This window comes from Palaemon carinicauda, chromosome 3 (assembly GCF_036898095.1).
Source record: "Palaemon carinicauda isolate YSFRI2023 chromosome 3, ASM3689809v2, whole genome shotgun sequence".
Lineage (NCBI taxonomy): Eukaryota > Metazoa > Arthropoda > Malacostraca > Decapoda > Palaemonidae > Palaemon > Palaemon carinicauda.
The window spans coordinates 67,152,854-67,174,404 of record NC_090727.1 but is presented as its reverse complement, the minus strand read 5'-3'; the positions used below and the strand labels follow the sequence as shown (position 1 = coordinate 67,174,404).

The following is a 21,551-nucleotide window of genomic DNA, read 5'->3' as shown; positions in this document are numbered from 1 at the left end:
TGAGGCTCCTGCCTCATGGGTTGAGGAGGATGTCGCATAGCATGAGGCTCCTCATAGCATGAGGCTCCTGCCTCATGGGTTGAGGAGGATGCCGCATAGCATGAGGCTCCTCATAGCATGAGGCTCCTGCCTCATGGGTTGAGGAGGATGCCGCATAGCATGAGGCTCCTGCCTCATGGGTAGAGGAGGTTGCCGCATAGCATGAGGCTCCTGCCTCATGGGTTGAGGAGGTTGCCTCATAGTGCTGGAACCCGGCAACTCCCGATGCGGCAACTCACGCATGAAAGCAGGAGGCGCAGCAAGAACATGCGTCTGGCAGGGTGGACTGCGCATCGGAGGTGGAGCTCTCACAGGTGGAGGGTGGGAGCAGGCAGCCGCAGTATCTGCTGAGCGCACAACCTCGGCGGGTTGTAGGTTAACAGGCTGCATTGTCAACCTTCCAGCATGATACTCCTGTATGAAGGAGCAAGCTGAGACTGTATAGTCTGCAGCATGGACCACTAGGGTCTATGAAAGACAACAACAAACGGAGCTACTGTCCGTTGAGACTGAGGGTCTAAAACAGCTGGTGCGGCAACAGACGGAGTTACTGCCTGTTGCGGTACCACCTTGCCTCTCTGGGAGGTGTGCAGTTGTCGTACTGCAGCAAGTCCGAACTGACCCAGTGGCAGTGGCTACACCTAGGAGTTGGACTTGCGCGGAAGGGACCGACTTGCACTTAAAAGCTGCAAGATTTGGTCCATGGTTTCTGCGAGAAACCTCTTCCGCAGACGAGGAATAAATGGGCTCTCTCGTCTTTGTGTGGGTGGGGTGATCACGTCGGCTACGTGAGTGGATACACCCGAAACCACGGAGGGAAACGTCTGTTCGTCGATCAAGGCCTGATGAACCCATAAGTCCTTCGACATTACTTCTCCCCTGGGCTTGGGAGCTTGTAAGAGGTCCCAGACTAGGCGAACAACTGGCACGAACAGACGAACCCTCGAACGCAACACTGTAACACTTTGCGCTTATCACTTTATCACTTTTGATTTTCTGTTTGCACTTATTTCACTGAACTCGAAACTTTAAGTGGTTTGTACCTGAAACACGCAATTCTATCCTTCATTAAAAGTTAGTAATTGCGAAAACAGTATTACAATGTAACAGAAAAACATAATGAAAGATAAAGAATTCAGTGGCTGGAAAAGAGACTAAACACTAGATCAAATAAACTACGTTTAAAATCTCTCACCGCATAAAGCCTGGGAACAAGAATAAAACTCTAGAAACGTTTACCTTCTTCCCCTAAAGAGACTAGGGAGAAGAGCAAAAACGATAACAACGTTACCCGCTTGAACGAAACGTTTATCCTCCTCTCTCTCCCTCCGTCTCTATCTCTCTCTCTCTTGACTTAGAACCTGAGAGATGAGCCCAATTATATATATCGTTAAAACATATTATTGTTAAAGGAAAAAAACTGAAAGATTTCCCAAATAAAAAGTTCCTTTATTAGAATTAAAACCATTTAAGCTAAGAAAGAATGAACAAAACGCTAGAATCGGTTTACTCTTACTGCAACGTGAAACCGTGAATACTCTCTCTCTATCGTAACGATAGAGCGCAAGTTGAACGTTCTGAACGTCAACAACTGCGGAGACAAAACAAAACGTTAGTTCAACTTTGAAAACAGTACGAGACTATCAAAGAAATTCTTTCAAAAACATTAAAATTAAAATAGCATAAAATCTTAACAGGTAAAAACGATATGACGGGCTCAATGTTAATTAACTTCGGTTCCAAGAAAAGACCGCCTACTATTAGGAAAGGTCGCATATAAACAAACATAAAAATTAATTTTCATAAGTTTATAATAAAAGGAAGTTAATCGAAGAGGCCTATAAAAGGCGGAGAGATATAAAATAAATCTATAACTTTGTTAAGCAAAATTAAGAAAGAGAGTCTATACTCTCTTCGACACCAACACTTCCGTCTAAGGGAAGGGTCGGCCATTTAAAAGTGAAAGAGAGTTCATACTCTCTTCGTCACCAAAATTAAATCAAATAATTCCAAAAACTTGCTAAGCTAATGTTAAAGCTTCCTGAATAGCGAAGGCTAAACTCTAGAGCAAATACATCACCAAATCGTGAACAATAACTCCAGAATCAACAGCGTATCCAAGTAGGTCTAGCCGGTGGCACGACAGAGGAAAAATTGAGGTGGTGTTGACAAGAAGTACTAGAGTACCTGACCACAGATGGCGCTGTTGTGTGCACCCCCACCTGTATAGCGATCGCTGGCGTATCCCGACCGTAGATTTCTGTCGGGCAACAGAGTTGACAGCTACATGATCATCGGGTAAGATTAATATTGAAAAACGCTATTTAAGGTAAAGGGTATGTTAGCTATGGTAGGTGAGGTGAGGTGAGGTGAGGTGAGGTAGGATGAGATAAGATAAGGTGAGATAAGATAAGCTGAGATAAGGTAAGGTAACATAAGGTAAGGTAACATAAGGTAAGATAAGATAAGGTGAGATAAGGTAAGGTGATATAAGGTAAGGTAATATAAGGTAAGGTAACATAAGGCTAGGTTAGGTAAGTTCATGTAAGGTGATGTAGGGTCAGGTCAGGTAAGGTGGAGTAAGAGTAGGTTAGCTAATGTAAAAAATGTAATCTAATGTAAGGGTATGTTAGCTAAGGTAAGGTAAAGTAAGGTAAGGGTAGGTTAGCTAGTATAAAAAAGTAAGGTAAGGTAAGGGTAGGTTAGCTAATGTAAAAAGAAGGTAAGTAAGAGCAAGTTAAATTAGGTCAGGTTAGGTTAGGTATGGTCAAGTAAGGGTAGGTTAGATTAGGCTAGGTAAGGATAGGTTAGCTATGGTAATGTAAGCATAGGTTACTATGGTAAGGTAGGGATAGGTTACTTTAGTAAGGTAAGGATAGGTTACTATGGTAGGGTAAGGGTAGGCTAGCTAAGGTAGGGTTAGGGTAGGTTAGCTAAGGTAAAGTAAGATTACATAATGGTAGGTATGCTAAAGGTAAGGAATGTAAGGCAAAGATGGGGAATGTAAAGCAAGGGAGGGGAATGTAAGGCAAGGGTGGGGAAGGTAAGGTATATAGAGAGAAGTTAAAGCAATGGTAAGGAATGTAAAGCAAGGGCAGGTAAAGTGATGATAGCTTAGGTGTAAGGATAGGTAAAGGTAGGTCATGTAAGGGTAGATAAAATGTAAGGGTAGATAAGTGGTAAGGATAAATAATGTGCAAGGATGGGTAAGTTACGACTAGGTAATGAGTAGGAAGGTATGAATAGTAATGTTAAGTGAAGGTGAATTGAGGGTATGTAGAGGGTGAGTAGGTGAGGTAAAGCCTGGTAAGGTAGCATTATGTAAATTAAGAGTAGTTAATGCAAGCATAGATAAGGTAAGGTAGTAAACAAAGGACAAATAAGGTAAGGTTAGGTAATGTAAGGCAAGGCAAAGTGAGGTAATGTAGGGTAAGGTAGGGTAATGTAAGGCAAGGCAGTAAGCAACTGGCAGATAACATAAGGTAAGGCAAGGTAGTGAACAAAGGGCATATAATATAAGATAAGATAAGGTAAGGCAAGGTAATGCAAAGTAAAGCAAGGTAAGGCAAAGTAAAGCAAGGCAAGGCAAGGTAAGGAAAGGTAAGGCAAGGTTTTAAGCAAAGGGCATATAAGGTAAGGTAAGGCAAGGTAGTAAGCAAAGGGAAGATAAGATAAGGTAAGGCAAGCAAAAGGCAGATAAGGTAAGATAAGGTAAGGCAAGCAAAAGGCAGATAAGGTAAGGTAAGGCAAGGTAGTAAGCAAAGGGGAGATATGATAAGGCAAGGTAAGGCAAGGCAAGGCAAGGTAAGGAAAGGTAAGGCAAGGTTTTAAGCAAAGGGCATATAAGGTAAGGTAAGGCAAGGTAGTAAGCAAAGGGAAGGTAAGATAAGATAAGGCAAGCAAAGGGTAGATAAGGTAAGGCAAGGTAGTAAGCAAAGGGGAGATAAGATAAGATAAGACAAGGTAATGTAAGGCGAGGTAGTAAGCAAAGGGCAGATAAGGTAAGGCAAGGTAGTAAGCAAAAGGGAGATAAGATAAGATAAGAAAAGGTAAGGTAAGGTAGGGCAAGGTAAGGTAGGGCAAGGTAAGGTAAGGTAGGGCAAGGCAAGGTAAGGCGAGGTAAGGAAAGGTAAGGCAAGGTAGTAAGTAAAGGGCAGATAAGGTAAGGTAAGGTAGTAAGCAAAGGGCAGATAAGATAAGATAAGATAAGGTAAGGCAAGCAAAGGGCAGATAAGGTAAGGTAAGGCAAGGTAGTAAGCAAAGGGGAGATAAGATAAAATAAGATAAAATAAGGTAAGGTAAGGTAGGGCAAGGCAAGGTATGGCAAGGTAAGGTAGGGCAAGGCAAGGTAAGAAAAGGTAAGGCAAGGTAGTAAGCAAAGGGCAGATAAGATAAGATAAGATAAGATAAGGTAAGGCAAGTAAAGGGCAGATAAGGTAAGGTAAGGCAAGGTAGTAAGCAAAGGGCAGATAAGATATGATAAGATAAGATAAGGTAAGGTAAGGTAAGGCAATGTAAGGTTAGGTAAGGCAAGGTAAGGCAAGGTCAGGTAAAGTAAGGCAAGGTAGTAAGCAAAGGGCAGATATGATGAGATAAGTTAAGGTAAGTTAAGGCAAGCAAAGGGCAGATAAGGTAAGGTAAGGCAAGGTAGTAAGCAAAGGAGAGATAAGATAAGGTAAGGCAAGGAAAGGTAAGGCAAGGCAAGGTATGACAAGGCAAGGCAAGGTAAGGAAAGGTAAGGCAGGGTAGTAAACAAAAGGCAGATAAGGTAAAGTAAGGCAAAGTATTAAGCAAAGGGCATATCAGGTAAGGTAAGGCAAGGTAATAAGCAAAGGGCAGATAAGAAAAGATAAGATAAGATAAGATAAGGCAAGGAGAGGTAAGGCAAGGTAAGGAAAGGTAAGGCAAGGTAGTAAACAAAGGGCAGATAAGGTAAGGTAAGGCAAGGTAGTAAGCAAAGGAGAGATAAGATAAGATAAGGTAAGGCAAGGTAAGACAAGGTAAGGCAAGGCAAGGTAAGGAACAGTAAGGCAAGGTAGTAAGTAAAGGGCAGATAAGGTAAGGTAAGGCAAGGTAGTAAGCAAAGGACAGATAAGATAAGGTAATGTTAGGCAAGGCAGTAATCAAAGGACAGATAAGATAAGGCAAGGCAAGGCAAGGTAAGGTAAGGCAAGGTAGTAAGCAAATGGCAGATAAGGTAAGATAAGGTAAGGTAAGGTAAGGCAAGGTAGTAAGCAAAGAACAGATAAGGTAAGGTAAGGTAAGGCAAGGTAGTAAGCATAGGGCAGATAAGGTAAGGTTAGGTTTTAAGCAAAGGGGAAGGTATTAAGCAAAGGGCAGGTAAGGTGAGGTTAGGTTAGGTAGGGATAGTTAAAGTAAGGGTAGGTTAGGTAACACTACATATGGTGAGGGTATGTTAGGTAATGATGGGTAAGGAAAGGGCAGCTAAGATGTCCATTGGGAAGGTAAGGGTATGCAATATAAGGTAAGGTAAGGTAACAGGTTACCTAAATTGATGGTAGGCAAGGAATAGCTAGGTAAGGTAACTTAGAACAGAGAAGCTTAGGCTAAGATACATGTGTGACGGTGCCGAAGGGGAAGGTTGTGAACTCAAAGGCTGGAAGCAATCGACTGAGTTATATTATTATATTATTATTATTATTATTATTACTATCCAAGCTACAACCCTAATTGGAAAAGCAAGATGCTAAAAGCCCAGGGGCTCCAATAGGGAAAAATAGCCCAGTGAGGAAAGGAAATAAGGAAATAAATAACTGAAGAGAACAAATTAACAATAAATCATTCTAAAAAAAGTAATGTCAAAAGAGATATATCATATATAAACTATTAACAACGTCAACAACAAAAATGTCATATATAAACTATAAAAAGACTCATGTCCGTCTGGTCAACAAAAAAGCATTTGCTCCAACTTTGAACTTTTGAAGTTCTACTGATTCAACAACCCGATTAGGAAGATCATTCCACAACTTGGTAACAGCTGGAATAAAACTTCTAGAGTACTGCGTAGTATTGAGTCTTATGATGGAGAAGGCCTGGCTATTAGAATTAACTGCCTGCCTAGTATTACGAACAGGATAGAATTGTCCAGGGAGATCTGAATGTAAACGATGGTCAGAGTTATGAAAAATCTTATGCAACATGCATAATGAACTAATTGATCGACGGTGCCAGAGATTAATATCTAGATCAGGAATAAGAAATTTAATAGACCGTAAGTTTCTGTCCAACAAATTAAGATGAGAATCAGCAGCTGAAGAACAATACTCAAAACAAGGTAGAATAAAAGAATTAAAACACTTCTTCAGAATAGATTGATCACCGAATATCTTAAAAGACTTTCTCAATAAGCCAATTTTTTGTGCAATTGAAGAAGACACAGACCTTATATGTTTCTCAAAAGTAAATTTGCTGTCAAGAATCACGCCTAAAATTTTGAAAGAGTCATACAAATTTAAAGAAACATTATCAATACTGAGATCCGGATGTTGAGGAGCCACCGTCCTTGACCTACTTACAATCATACTTTGAGTTTTGTTAGGATTCAACTTCATACCCCATAATTTGCACCATGCACTAATTTTAGCTAAATCTCTATTAAGGGATTCACCAACCCCAGATCTACATTCAGGGGATGGAATTGATGCAAAGAGAGTAGCATCATCTGCATATGCAACAAGCTTATTTTCTAGGCCAAACCACATGTCATGTGTATATAGTATGAAAAGTAATGGGCCAAGAACACTACCCTGTGGAACACCGGATATCACATTCCTATACTCACTATGGTGCCCATCAACAACAACTCTTTGAGATCTACTACTTAAAAAATCAATAATAATGCTAAGAAACGACCCACCCACTCCCAACAGTTTCAGTTTGAAAACAAGGGCCTCATGATTAACACGGTCAAAGGCAGCACTAAAATCAAGGCCAATCAATAGAACACTCTCCTTTATATACAAAACCTCAAGCCAACAGGACATAACAAGTTAACAAGACAGACAATGTTACAGGACAAACAGCAGACATGAATTTTCATGTTCGTTTAGTGCGAGGGAAGAGCGAAGATACAAGCATAATATATGCAAAAGGAATTATGTACAATTGTGTGACACACGGTTGGTACACATGCCTGCAATTTTTGTCACTACTGTACATCTTTATAGCTGTGATTTTAGGTTTGTGGGACTGATGATTGAAAACTCATAAGAGCCATATTATGGCAAAATTATAAATACGAACACAACGGGACAATATTTTTATTGGAAAATATGGAGAAAAACTGGTTTATTTTTCTATTATTTTTCATTTACCCAGTATATTTTCCCAACCAAAACCTGGGATTCCCACTGGGTGGTTCCTGTTGCCGGAGGATACATACATACATACATACATACATACATATATATATATATATATATATATATATATATATATATATATATATATATATATATATATATATATATATATATACACACACACAAGTATATATATATATATATATATATATATATATATATATATATATATATATATATATATATATATATATATATATATATATATATATATATATATGTGTGTGTGTGTGTGTGTATGTATGTATGTATGTATGTATGTATGTATGAAGAAATCGTTCATTTTTCTATAGGAAATACCTGTTTATTAGTAGGAAATGTTGTCCTGTCCGTGACTATAATAAAACCCATATCATCTCGGACTGATTAAATGGTTATTACTAAGGTTTCTAATCACTCCTGATGACAAAATTGAAGGTTCCTAATTATTACTGATGACGAAATCCACTTAATTCTGGTTCCCCACTACTCAGAACCCCTGTTTCTTGGTATAGTTTTTAAATTATTCTTAAATACAGGATTTTGTATATATAAATGTTGGTAGTTTGCAAGAAGATAAAATCTCAAAACTACATGATATGCAATAAATCAGAATAATTAATCTTAGAAACATATAAATTTTATCTTCATCATAATTTCTCTGCTTTAAATCCTTTTTTTTTAGTCATATAAAAAATCATAGATGAGACCTACTGGAATTTGTATTTTTAAGCCTATTCTGTAAGTAGGCCTAATCTAGCATGAAGTTGCCAGGTCTCAAAAAAAAAAAAAAAAAATTTACGCGTAGCTTATGAAATATGTTATTTTCATTAGTAAAATAAATTTTTGAATATACTTACCCGATAATCATGTAGCTGTCAACTCCGTTGCCCGACAGAATTCTACGGACGGGATACGCCAGCGATCGCTATACAAGAGGGGGGTGTACTCACCAGCGCCATCTGTGGTCAGGTACTCCAGTACTTCTTGACAACACCACCTCAATTTTTTCCTCGGTCCACTGGTTCTCTATGGGGAGGAAGGGTGGGTCAATTAAATCATGATTATCGGGTAAGTATATTCAAAAATTTATTTTACTAATGAAAATAACATTTTTCAATATTAATCTTACCCGATAATCATGTAGCTGATTCACACCCAGGGGGGTGGGTGAAAACCAGTGTACATGTTAATCAAGAAGCTAAGTATCCCGTATTTCATATTATCAGTTATTCAAAATAACAATGAAATTATAAGTACCTGGTAAGGAAGTCGACTTGAACCATTACTCTGCCTTTAATAAGTTCGTCTTCCTTACTGAGCGCAGCGTTCCTCTTAGGAGGCTGAACAACTCTAAGGTGCTGAAGTATAAAGGGTTGCAACCCATACTAAAGGACCTCTACACAACCTCTAACCTAGGCGCTTCTCAAGAAAGAATTGACCACCCGCCAAATCAACTAGGATGCGGAAGGCTTCTTAGCCTACCGTAACAACCCAAAAACAACAATAAAAGCATTCAAGAGAAAGGTTAAAAAAGGTTATGGGATTAAGGGAATGTAGTGGCTGAGCCCTCACCTACTACTGCACTCGCTGCTACGAATGGTCCCAGGGTGTAGCACTTCTCGTAAAGAGACTGGACATCTTTGAGATAGAATGATGCAAACACTGACTTGCTCCTCCAATAGGTTGCATCCATAATACTCTGCAGAGAACGGTTCTGTTTGAAGGCCAACGAAGTAGCCACAGCTCTCACTTCGTGTGTCCTTACCTTCAGCAAAGCAAGGTCTTCATCCTTCATGTGAGAATGAGCTTCTCTAATCAGAAGCCTTATGTAATACGAAACTGCGTTCTTGGACATACGCATCGAAGGTTTCTTAATGGCACACCATAAGGCCTCTGATTGTCCTCGTATAGGTTTTGACCTTTTAAGATAGTACTTTAGAGCTCTGACAGGGCAAAGAACTCTCTCTAGCTCGTTACCCACCATGTTGGAAAGGCTAGGAATTTCGAACGACCTAGGCCAAGGACGTGAAGGAAGTTCATTTTTTGCCAAAAACCCGAGCTGTAAGGAACATGTAGCTGTTTCGGATGTGAATCCTATGTTCCTGCTGAAGGCGTGAACCTCACTAACTCTTTTGGCTGTTGCAAGGCAGACAAGGAAAAGAGTTTTGAGAGTAAGGTCTTTGAAAGAGGCTGACTGGAGAGGTTCAAATCTAGGAGACATAAGGAACCTTAAGACTACGTCTAGATTCCAGCCTGGAGTGGACAAGCGACGTTCTTTAGAGGTCTCGAAAGACTTAAGGATGTCCTGTAGATCTTTGTTGGAGGAAAGATCCAAGCCTCTGTGGCGGAAACCGTTGCCAACATACTTCTGTACCCTTTTATCGTAGGAGCCGAAAGAGATCTAACATTCCTAAGATGCAACAGGAAGTCAGCAACTTGGGTTACAGAGGTACTGGTAGAGGAAACTGCATTGGCTCTGCACCAGCTTCGGAAGACTTCCCACTTGGATTGATAGACTCTGCGAGTGGATATCCTCCTTGCTCTGGCAATCGCTCTGGCTGCCTCCTTCGAAAAGCCTCTAGCTCTAGAGAGTCTTTCGATAGTCTGAAGGCAGTCAGACGAAGAGCGTGGAGGCTTGGGTGTACCTTCTTTACGTGAGGTTGACGTAGAAGGTCCACTCTTAGAGGGAGAGTCCTGGGAACGTCGACCAGCCATTGCAGTACCTCTGTGAACCATTCTCTTGCAGGCCAAAGGGGAGCAACCAACGTCAGCCGTGTCCCTTCGTGAGAGACGAACTTCTGAATAACTCTGTTGATGATCTTGAACGGCGGGAATGCATATAGATCGAGGTGGGACCAATCCAGCAGAAAAGCATCCACGTGAACTGCTGCCGGGTCTGGGATTGGGGAATAGTACAATGGGAGCCTCTTGGTCATCGAGGTAGCGAACAGATCTATCGTTGGCTGACCCCACAAGGCCCAAAGCCTGTTGCACACGTTCTTGTGAAGGGTCCATTCTGTGGGGATGACTTGACCCTTCCTGCTGAGGCGATCTGCCAAGACATTCATATTGCCTTGAATGAATCTCGTTACCAGCGTGAGGTTTCGACTTCTTGACCAAATGAGGAGGTCCCTTGCTATCTCGTACAGCTTCCTCGAATGAGTCCCTCCCTGCTTGGAGATGTACGCCAAGGCTGTGGTGTTGTCGGAGTTCACCTCCACCACCTTGCTTAGCAGGAGGGACTTGAAGTTCATTAAGGCCAGATGTACTGCCAACAACTCCTTGCAATTGATGTGAAGCGTTTCCTGTTCCTTGTTCCATGTTCCCGAGCATTCCTGTCCGTCCAAGGTCGCGCCCCAGCCCGAGTCTGATGCGTCCGAATAGAGATGAAGATTGGGGGTCTGAACAGCTAACGAGAGACCCTCCTTGAGAAGGATGTTGCTCTTCCACCACATGAGAGTGGTCTTCATCTCTTTGGTAACAGGAATAGAGACCGCTTCAAGCGTCATATTCTTGTCCCAGTGAGCTGCTAGATGGTATTGAAGGGGGCGGAGGTGGAGTCTCCCTAACTCGGTGAACAAGGCTAACGATGACAGGGTCCCTGTTAGACTCATCCACTGTCTCACCGAGCATCTGTTCCTCTTCAGCATGCTCAGGATGCACTCTAGGGCTTGGTTGATTCTTGGGGCCGACGGAAAAGCCCGAAAAGCTTGACTCCGAATCTCCATTCCCAGGTATACGATGGTTTGGGAAGGAATAAGCTGGGACTTCTCTAAGTTGACCAAAAGACCCAGTTCCTTGGTCAAGTCCAAAGTCCATCTGAGACTCTCCAGACAGCGACGACTTGTGGGGGCTCTTAAAAGCCAGTCGTCTAAATAAAGGGAGGCTCTGATGTCCGCCAAGTGGAGGAATTTGGCAATATTCCTCATCAGTCGCGTAAACACCATAGGTGCCGTGCTTAGGCCAAAACACAGGGCTTGGAATTGGTACACAACCTTTCCAAAAACGAATCTCAGAAAAGGTTGGGAGTCTGGATGAATGGGGACGTGAAAGTAGGCGTCTTTCAGATCCAACGAGACCATCCAGTCCTCCTGCCTGACCGCTGCTAGGACCGACTTCGTCGTATCCATAGTGAACGTCTGCTTGGTGACATAAGCATTGAGCGCACTGACGTCCAGCACCGGTCTCCAACCTCCTGTCTTCTTGGCCACCAGGAAGAGACGGTTGTAAAAGCCCGGGGATTGATGATCCCGGACTATCACCACTGCCTCCTTCTGTAACAGGAGCGACACCTCTTGATGTAACGCTAGCCTCTTGTCCTTTTCCTTGTAGTTGGGAGAGAGGTTGATGGGAGAAGTGGTCAGAGGGGGATTGCGGCAGAATGGGATCCTGTAACCCTCCCTTAGCCACTTGACAGACTGGGCGTCTGCACCTCTTCTTTCCCAAGCTTGCCAGAAGGTCTTGAGTCTGGCTCCTACGGCTGTCTGGAGAGGAGGAGAGTCAATGTTTGCTTTTCGAAGACTTGGTACCTTTCTTGGACCTGCCCCTGTGACCGTCTGGGCGGGTACTTCCTCGGCTGGGGGCTCTGCCACGAAAGGGCGGAATAAATCTGGTAGCAGGAGTATCAGCCACTGGGGTGCGGTAAGTTCTTGGTACTGAAGGTGCAACCTTAGCCTTCCGTGCTGAAGAGGCCACGAGGTCATGCGTATCCTTCTGTATAAGAGCCGCAGACATTTCCTTGATAAGATCCTCAGGAAACAGGAACTTAGAAAGAGGAGCAAAAAGTAACTGTGACCTTTGGCAAGAGGTGATACCAGTGGAAAGGAAGGAGCAAAGTTGTTCCCTTTTCTTGAGGACTCCCGATACAAACATAGAGGCAAGTTCGCCGGAACCATCGCGAATTGCTTTGTCCATACAGGACATAATCAGCATGGCCGAGTCTTTGTCAGAAGGGGCAGTCTTCTTGCTCAAGGCCCCCAGGCACCAGTCGAGGAAATTAAAAATTTCAAAGGCGCGAAAGACTCCCTTTAAGAAGTGGTCCAGGTCAGAAAAGGTCCAGCAGACCTTAGAGCGTCTCATAGCTGACCTTCGTGGAGAGTCAACCAAACTTGAGAAGTCAGCCTGGGCAGAGGCAGGGACCCCCAAGCCTGGTTCCTCTCCCGTGGCATACCAGACGCCCGCCTTAGAAGCCAGCTTAGGAGGCGGAAACATAAAAGATGTCTTTCCCAGTTGCTGCTTGGACTGCAACCAATCCCCTAACATTCTCAAAGCTCTCTTTGACGATCTGGCGAAGACAAGCTTAGTGTAGGCAGACTTAACAGGTTGCATGCCTAGAGAGAACTCGGATGGAGGAGAACGAGGGGTAGCAGAAACAAAGTGTTCAGGGTATAACTCTCTGAAAAGAGTAAGGACCTTGCGAAAGTCAATGGAGGGTGGCAATGACTTGGGTTCCTCCACATCAGATGAAGGATCATCCAGGTGAGCCGCTTCATCCTCAGAAACCTCATCACCTGAGTGTTGAGAAGCGAGAGGTAACGATAAAGCAGTATGCTGAATGGCTGAATCCTGAAGAACGGGTGCATGCGCACTAGCGGATTCATCCTCAAGACTCTGCTGAAGAGGATGAGGGCTGGTAATGACAAAGTCCTGAGGCTGGGATGAAGGAGGTTCTGCGGGGGTCTGAGGAGCAAGCGTGGTGAGAGGCGAATGCTGTAAAGCATGAGGCTCATGCTGCATAGTCTGCGGTTCAAGTTGAATAGGAAGCGGCTTAAGCTGAGAAGAATGTGGTTGCTGCATGCGTTGAGGTGGCTGTCTCATAGCATGAGGTTCCTGCCTCAAGGGTTGCGCTTGCCTCAAGGGTTGAGGTGGCTGCGCAGAGAGAGGCTCTTGTCCCACGAGTTGAGGTTCTAGCCTCAAGAGTTGAGGTGCTTGCCTCGAGAGTTGAAGTTCTCGCCTCGAGGAAAGTGGAGGTGGCTGCTGCAAGAGTTGAGGTTGCTGCCTCAAGGATGGTGGAGGTTGTCGCACCGCAAGAGGTTGCTGCCTCGAGGATGGTTGCAACGCAAGAGGCTCCTGCCTCAAGGGTAGAGGAGGTTGCTGCAAAGCATAAGACTCCTGCCCCAAGTGTTGAGGAGGTTGCCGCGTGGCAAGAGGCTCCTGCCTCAAGGAAAGTGGAGGTTGCTGCACAGCGCTGGTATCTGGCAACTCCCAAAGCGGCAGCTCACGCATGGAGGTAGCTTGAGGAACCTCAACCTCATACGTCTGGCAGGCTGGACTGCGCAGAGGTGGGGGAGCGCTCGCAGGAGGAGGTGTGATAACCTTCTCTGCCTGAAACTCCTGCATCAACACCGCAAGCTGCGACTGCATAGTCTGCAGCATAGCCAACTTGGGATCAACAGAAGTTGAGGTCTGTTGAGGCATAGCTTTAACAGAAGTTGAGGTCTGTTGAGGCAATGCTTTACCTCTCTTAGGAGGCGTGCAGCCATCCAATGACTGCGGCGAGTCCGAGCTAGCCCAGTGGCTACACCCGGGTTGTTGGACTCGCGCGGTCTGGACCTTACGCTTAAGAGGCCTTGAGACCTGGGTCCAGCGTTTCCTCCCGGAAACATCTTCTGCAGACGAGGAAATAAAGGGCTCAATCGTCTGAGAGTGGAAGTGACGATCTCTATAAGATACGCCCGCAACCACTGAGGATACTACTGTGCGCCGATCAAGGCCTGCCGAACCCTTTTGCCCTTCGACATTGCTTCTCCCCTGGGCTTGGGAGCTTGCAAGAGGTCCCTGACTGGGAGGACGACTGGCACGCACAGAAGTATCCTCATGCGCAACACTGACACTGACACTAGGCACAGCACTGGCACTACCACTTCCCACTGCACTTTTCACTTTAAGTTCCTTGACATCTGCCAAGAGAAACTTGTGGTCACTCACTACCGACTCCACCTTATCACCTAAAGCCTGAATGGCACGTAAAACATCCGACATATCAGGCTGAGCACTAATAATAGGTTCGGGGGTAGCCACTACAGGGGGAGGAAAAGGTTGAGGATCATGGGGGGAGGAATAAAGTAAAGAGCGAGCCGAACTCCTCCTAACTCTCTCTCTCTCTAACTTAGTCGTATACTTGAGGAATCGAATAAAATCAAATTCCGAAAGTCCGGCACATTCCTCACATCGATCTTCCAACTGACAGGATTTTCCCTTACAGTCGGAACAAACGGTGTGAGGATCAACCGAGGCCTTCGGAAGACGCCTAATACAAGTCCTACATCGTCTTTGGGGAGGAGCTTGAGAATGGTCGGACATCTTGAATCAGAGAACAGTCAAGGGGGATTCCAAATTAAAGCAAAGATCGTTATACCATTAATCAAAATCAATCCAAAAGCTATCTAAGCTAAGGGAAAAGCTTCCTGTATAGCGAAAGCTGAAATCTCAGAGCAATACTTCACCAAAACCGTGAACAAAGACTCCAAAATCATAAGCGTATCCATGTAGGTCTTGCCGGAAGCACGACAGAGGAAAAATTGAGGTGGTGTTGTCAAGAAGTACTGGAGTACCTGACCACAGATGGCGCTGGTGAGTACACCCCCCTCTTGTATAGCGATCGCTGGCGTATCCCGTCCGTAGAATTCTGTCGGGCAACGGAGTTGACAGCTACATGATTATCGGGTAAGATTAATATTGAAAAACACATCTCTCACACTAGTTCAAACTCAAGAAAGAATACCACAGTAACTATCAAATTATTTGAATATCAATAAAGTTTTTATGCATTAAGGAAAATCTCACCTTTACAATAAAGGAAAACAGAAAAATTTTGCACAGCACAATTCAATATATCGCCGTTTTTTTTGTTGTCAAAAGGGAGCAACAAGTAACGGGAGATGTCACTATATTACAAACTTTCAGGCATTGTTTACATTTCCAAAACAAAGTTCCAACAATGTTCAGCAAAACTAACACTTTTTTAATTTATTTATACCCCAATCTTAATCATCTATACCATTTTTTTATTAGAATCTGCATTGAATTGATCCTAAATTGCTAGTATAAACGTTTACTATAAGTAGCAGTAGTTAATTTGATTGTAGTAGAATAAATTATGATTATTGAAAGATATATAGAAAGACTTCGAAAGTAGAGAAGGGAAGAAGATTCTTGTTTACATAGAAAGAACAGAAAAGAAATTCATAATATTTCATATTTAGTCAACCTATAGAAAATAGGATTAAATATATAATAGTAAGGAAAATGATAATTAGGTCAGTATCAAATAATGAGGTACTATCGTATCCCCAATATTAATGGAATTATCAATGTATACACTTTTAAAAATAGACAAAATATATATGAAATTATACAAAATTAACTATCAATATTACTTTCGAATGAATACCAGAGATTTATCGAAGGTATGTTTTTAGGAATAAGAAATTCTGAATTATATTTTTATGAATAATGTTCGATAAAGTTCAAATCAGACGAAATCTCAAAGAGCATATCACATTGAACAGAAAGTTCTCAAGAAATATATTCTAAAAACAAACTTGAGTGATAATCTATATTCAAACGCGTATACTTTAGCTGATTAACTAACACTAAATCAAATTTTATTCCCCTCCTAAATCTACTGATAGTGTTTAACTCAGACACAAGGACTTAAAGATTTAGAAGCTAAATATTATTCAAACTGTTGATATATATATATATATATATATATATATATATATATATATATATATATATATATATATATATATTACACACACACACACACACACACACACATATATATATATATATATATATATATATATATATATATATATATATATATATATATATATATATATATATATATATATATATATATATATATATATATATATGTTGTATTTGGGCCATAAGCCCCTCAGTTTGAGGCATAGCCTCCTCAATTTTCTCGTAACACTCAAAAATAAACTACGGGAGAAAGGAAACGACCTTCTCGTTTTCTCGTTTATTCCTCTCTACTCTCTACTACAGATTCAAACAAAAGCTTGGGGGAGCACGCAGGTCCCATGGTTCCTTTTTGTAGAAAACTTCACATAAAAAAAAATAGATAACATTGTGATACAGACAAGACAATCCATTTAACCAGCAAATCATAAATTTCTCACTTTTATTCTCTTTAAAGCTTCCCCAAAGGTAAAAAAAATACAAATACGTGACGAAAACGGGAGAGGGGAAGTCCCGGCTCCCATCCACTCGGGAAATTAATACAGTTTTCACAATATAATCACAATTCACATGGATTACTCTTTATAATTGTAATGACCCAATCATAATAACATATCAACCTTTCAAATAAACATATTTTTCAATAAATCAACTATTTCGATAATGTCAACAAACCTGGGTGCGTTCTCATTGGACAAACACTACACTTACCAACGTAAACGAACGTTGGGTGCGTTTTCATAGGACAAACAAACCAACATTTAACATCCTCCCCACCATAGGAGTGTCTCAACACTCCTATCATCATCAGAGCCTTCCAAGGCTATCTTATTACCTTAATCTACAAGTCAAGTTTAATAGGAACCTTAATAGGTCTTCCCTTTCGGGACTTACCAACATTAGACACTAAGGGTGATTCTACAGGCTCCTGTCTAAGATTCTCAAGTCTCTCCTCCTGGGAATTACTACCCATTTCACCCTTCAAATCTGTTATTTCTAGATTATACAAATTTTGCACAGGTCTGGATATAAATCCACGTTTGGTTGTAACCTCAACACTTCTAACAACCCCATCTTTTCCAGGATACAACTTAGTAATAACTCCAAGAGGCCACCTTAACCTTGGCACCCGTTCATCCTTTACTAGTACAACAGAACCCTCTTTAAGGTTACAATTTGGCTTGAACCCCTTCACCATACAAGGCAGGTTTCTAAGATACTCAGTCTGCCATATTCTCCAAAATTTGTCTAACTGACCCAGACGCACAGCTTCTCTTACACACAAATCCTTTGAGGATACACCACAGTCTGGATCATCTACTAACTCTAACTGAAAACCTGCAGAACGGCCAATTAGGAAATGGGAAGGGGTAAGAGGATTTGCGATATCAGGTTCCTCACCTACAAATGTCAAGGGTCTAGAATTAATACAAGCTTCCACCTCATGAAGTGTAGTCTCTAATTCACTCTTGGACAAAGAATTAGTGCCCAATGTTTTCCTCAGTGCAACTTTCACAGATCTAATGAGGCGTTCCCACCAGCCTCCCCACCAAGGAGCATTAGGTACAATAAACTTCCATTGGGGCGTCAACGAGCCATAATGTTCTCTTAACAGGTTGGAGACACTCACAAAGGTTCTAGCATTGTCAGAGTAGAACACTGTTGGAACACCCCGTCTAGCTACAAACCGTCTAATGGCCAAATTACAATCAACAACCGAAAGAGACTCGGTGAGCTCTAAATGAACAGCTCGAATGACAGCACAGGTAAAAAGAAGTATATACAATTTCTTGGATGGAAAATCAATACAAAATAAAGGACCAGCAAAATCCAGACCTGTAACCGTGAATGGAGGAGCCGACTTAACTCTCAACTCGGGAAGTGGCCCCACAGGCTGGGAACAAGCCGAGGCATCACAACGCCGACAAGCCACACATTCTCGACAAACCTTCTTTGCAATCTGACGAAGGCGAATGATCCAGTAACTGTTTCGTAAAGTGGATACAAGTGTAGCAACACCAGCATGCTTGAGCAACCTATGCTGGAAACGAACTAACAGTAAAGCAATGTGGGTACCAGGAATTATTATAGGGTGCTTACTCTCAAAACTCAAGTCTGCATTCTCTAAGTGCCCTTTTATTCTCAGTAGCCCATCCTCATCTAGGTAAGGATCAAGTTTAATCAAGGAAGAACCCCTTGGGAGGGGGAGAGATCTACTCAGAGCATTTACTTCCTTTGCAAAGGCCTCTCGTTGCACAAAGTACAGCAGTTGTACCTTAGCCTTCGTCAATTCTCCATAGGTTAAAGGTCCACTTAATTTGCGGGACGAAGGTCTGCAATTCCCAACAAATCTCAGTACCCAACCTACTACATTAAGGGCCTTTGTAAAGGAACTCCATCGGGTGAATTCAAATAAGGGCGGCTCATTTTCAACTGCAACACAAACTGTGTCAGTATCACATATCTCTTCTGAAGGAATGTCCGCCCCCCTGCCTTCCTGATGAGGGAGCGGGGAGGAACAGAGCCAAGGAGGACCCTTCAGCCAAATATCAGACTGCAAAAGCTGCTCAGCAAAAACACCTCGAGATACAAGATCCGCTGGGTTGTCCTTGCCTGGACAATGCTGCCAACATGAAGGAGGTGTCAAATGTTGAATCTCAACAACCCTGTTAGCCACAAAGGTTTTCCATCTATTGGGGTCCCCCTTTATCCAAGCTAGGGCTACTGTGGAATCCGTCCAACATTGACCAGAAACCTCTTTACCCAGCTGCAAGGCGGACGTCACAAACACAACGAGTCTAGCACATAACAGGGCTCCGAGTAATTCAAGCCTAGGAAGGGAAACCCTTTTTATAGGGGCTACCTTGCCTCTTGCAACAACCAGCGATACCTTGAATTTATCCCCCTCAGGCACTCTCACATAAACACAAGCACCATAACCCTTTTCTGAAGCATCACTAAATGCATGGAATTGAACATTAGGAATTTCCTTAAAGGGTGACTCAGAAAACAAGTACCGATCTACTCTAAATGACTCAAGCACAGAAAATCCTACAACCCATAATTTAACTCTGCCTTGAATAGCCTCGGGTAATAGCTCATCCCAATCTAAACCTAATCTCCAGATTTCTTGAAACAGTATTTTTGCATGCATAACAAACGGACATATGAGCCCCAAGGGATCAAAACACCGAGCTATGAGGCTTAACACATTTCTTTTGGTACAAACAATATCTCCAAAGGGGTCCAGGTTCTCAACCTTAAAGGTAAAACAGTCAGGGGAAGATACCCAGTGGAGGCCTAGAACCTTGACACTCTCTTCACTAGAACCTTCAGTTATAGTTAAAGTCTTACAATTAGAAGTACACTTTGACAATGACATACCAGCCTCCTGCAGGATACCATAGGCTTCTTCAAATCTTAAACTTGCTTCTGCGGGACTATCAGCCCCAGATAGCCAATCATCTACATACAGATTCTCATACAGTTCAGAAACCACCTCTGTGAGAGGGTATTTCTTTAAATGAAATTTTAAGGTGGCATTTAATAAAAATGGACTACTCTTATTACCAAAGGGCATTCTTATAAATCTGAAATGTTTAACATTGTTCCCCTCTTTCAACAAAAACCTATGAACATCACGGTCCTCCCTTCTTACCTTTATTTGAAGAAAAGCCTTTGTAATATCAGCTGTTAAGGCCACCCTCCACCTTCTAAATCTTAACAACACCTCAACTAAATCAGGGTTGAGTGAAGGACCACTTTCTAAACAATCATTCAGAGATACTCCATTACTGCCACGTGCAGATCCATCAAAAACAGGCCTCACCTTGGTGGTTAGGCTCCCTTCCCGTACCACAGGCCGATGAGGCAAATAAAATATAGGATACCCACCTTCCCGTTGATGGGAAGGAATTTCTTCAATAATACCCTCCTTTTCATACTCATTAAACACCTTAAAATACTGTTCCTGCAGACAGGGGTTTTTACCTAACCTATTATAGAGACCTTCCAATCTTCTCAAAGCATGATGTTCATTATTAATCAAATCTAATTTCATACTCTCAGATTTCCATGGTAGGGCCACTTCATAGCGACCATCTTTAAAACTTACCAAATTCTCAAATTGAACCAAGACTGGGTCAGGGTTCATCGCCTCAGAATGTAGTTCGTTGGGTTTTATGCCAACAGACTCTAGATCCCAAAATTGACTCAAACTACACTCTTGTACATTCTCAATTGCTAACAATTGTACACTTACACCAATATTACCTTCAGACCTATTAAAGGATCCGGACAAAATCCAACCAAAAATTGTCTCCTGGGCCACAAGCCCGTCATGATACATAACCTGGTTGGGGATCATCATCTTCCAATATAAATCAAGGCCTATCAACATATCAATATGTAAATTTCGATGGGATCCATACTCATCGATCAACTTAAGGTGAGAAAAAGGTTCTAAACACTTAGGGTCCACTTTGGACCTAGATAATGGAGGACAAATTACATCAATCTCAGCAACCTTAAAACTATATTTGTGATCATTTGCCCCTACACTCATTATTTCATAAATACTACACAAATCTGCCTTAGAGGCTTTCCCTCCACCAAAGGCAGAAAATGATAAATACTCAGAAGTCAGCCACTTAGGCTTGACCCGTTTGACCAGTTCCCTTGAAATGTAAGACCGATCTGACCCCGTATCAAACATTACAGTAGCAAATGTGATACCCTGATGACCTACTACCCTGACTTGGGCCGTCTGCAATACACAACACCTTGAATTAACCTTGTTTTTCACCTCACAAGGTGCTACCCCCACATGGGTCACAGAATTTGACCCCTCTTGCACTCCCTCTACTACAGGGTTATTTTCACTAGCTGTTACGGAGGGTTTCGTTTCAGATCTCCGACATACAAGGGAGTTGTGATTCCCAGTCTTGCACTTTGAACACTTAGCCCAACAGGCCTTGGCATAATGGCTTTTAGATAAACACTTAAAACACAAACGCCGATTACGCACGGCTTCTTCTCTTTCTGCAAGGGGGAGCTTAGTTATACCTAAACACCTTTCACTGGGATGCAGCTTTCCACAGAATGCGCAAGACGTCTTCGAACCACTTTCTTCTGATGAAGTTTGAAGGGCAGAGGCTGAACTGGGAGTGTGCTTTTTAGTCCGTCGCTCTACACTGGGTTCCTCGGATTTTCCAAGGCTTAGTCTCTTGATAGCCTCTGTCCTCTCTCTGCCTTCCACTTCTCGTTGCAAGAACTTCAGCAATCCGTCGAGATCTCCTCTTTTCTGTCCACTACGCGACCAGTCCAACCTTATGTCATGAGGTAACAGAGCAAGGATCATAGGCACCAAGATCCGCCCGTACTGTTCACCTCCAACTCCAAGGGCCTCCAAACTGTGCACATGGCCTACTA

At 42.4% G+C, this 21,551-nt stretch overlaps 1 long non-coding RNA gene across 1 annotated transcript in view; it reads right to left on the bottom strand.

The window, feature by feature from the left end:
- Positions 1 to 15,325, bottom strand: part of LOC137637729 (uncharacterized) — a 52,194-nt gene extending 36,869 nt beyond the window's left edge. The window contains exon 1 of the long non-coding RNA XR_011043769.1: positions 15,192 to 15,325. This is a non-coding gene — a long non-coding RNA (uncharacterized lncRNA). The remainder of the gene's footprint in view (positions 1 to 15,191) is intronic.
- Between the last annotated feature and the right edge of the window lie 6,226 nt (positions 15,326 to 21,551).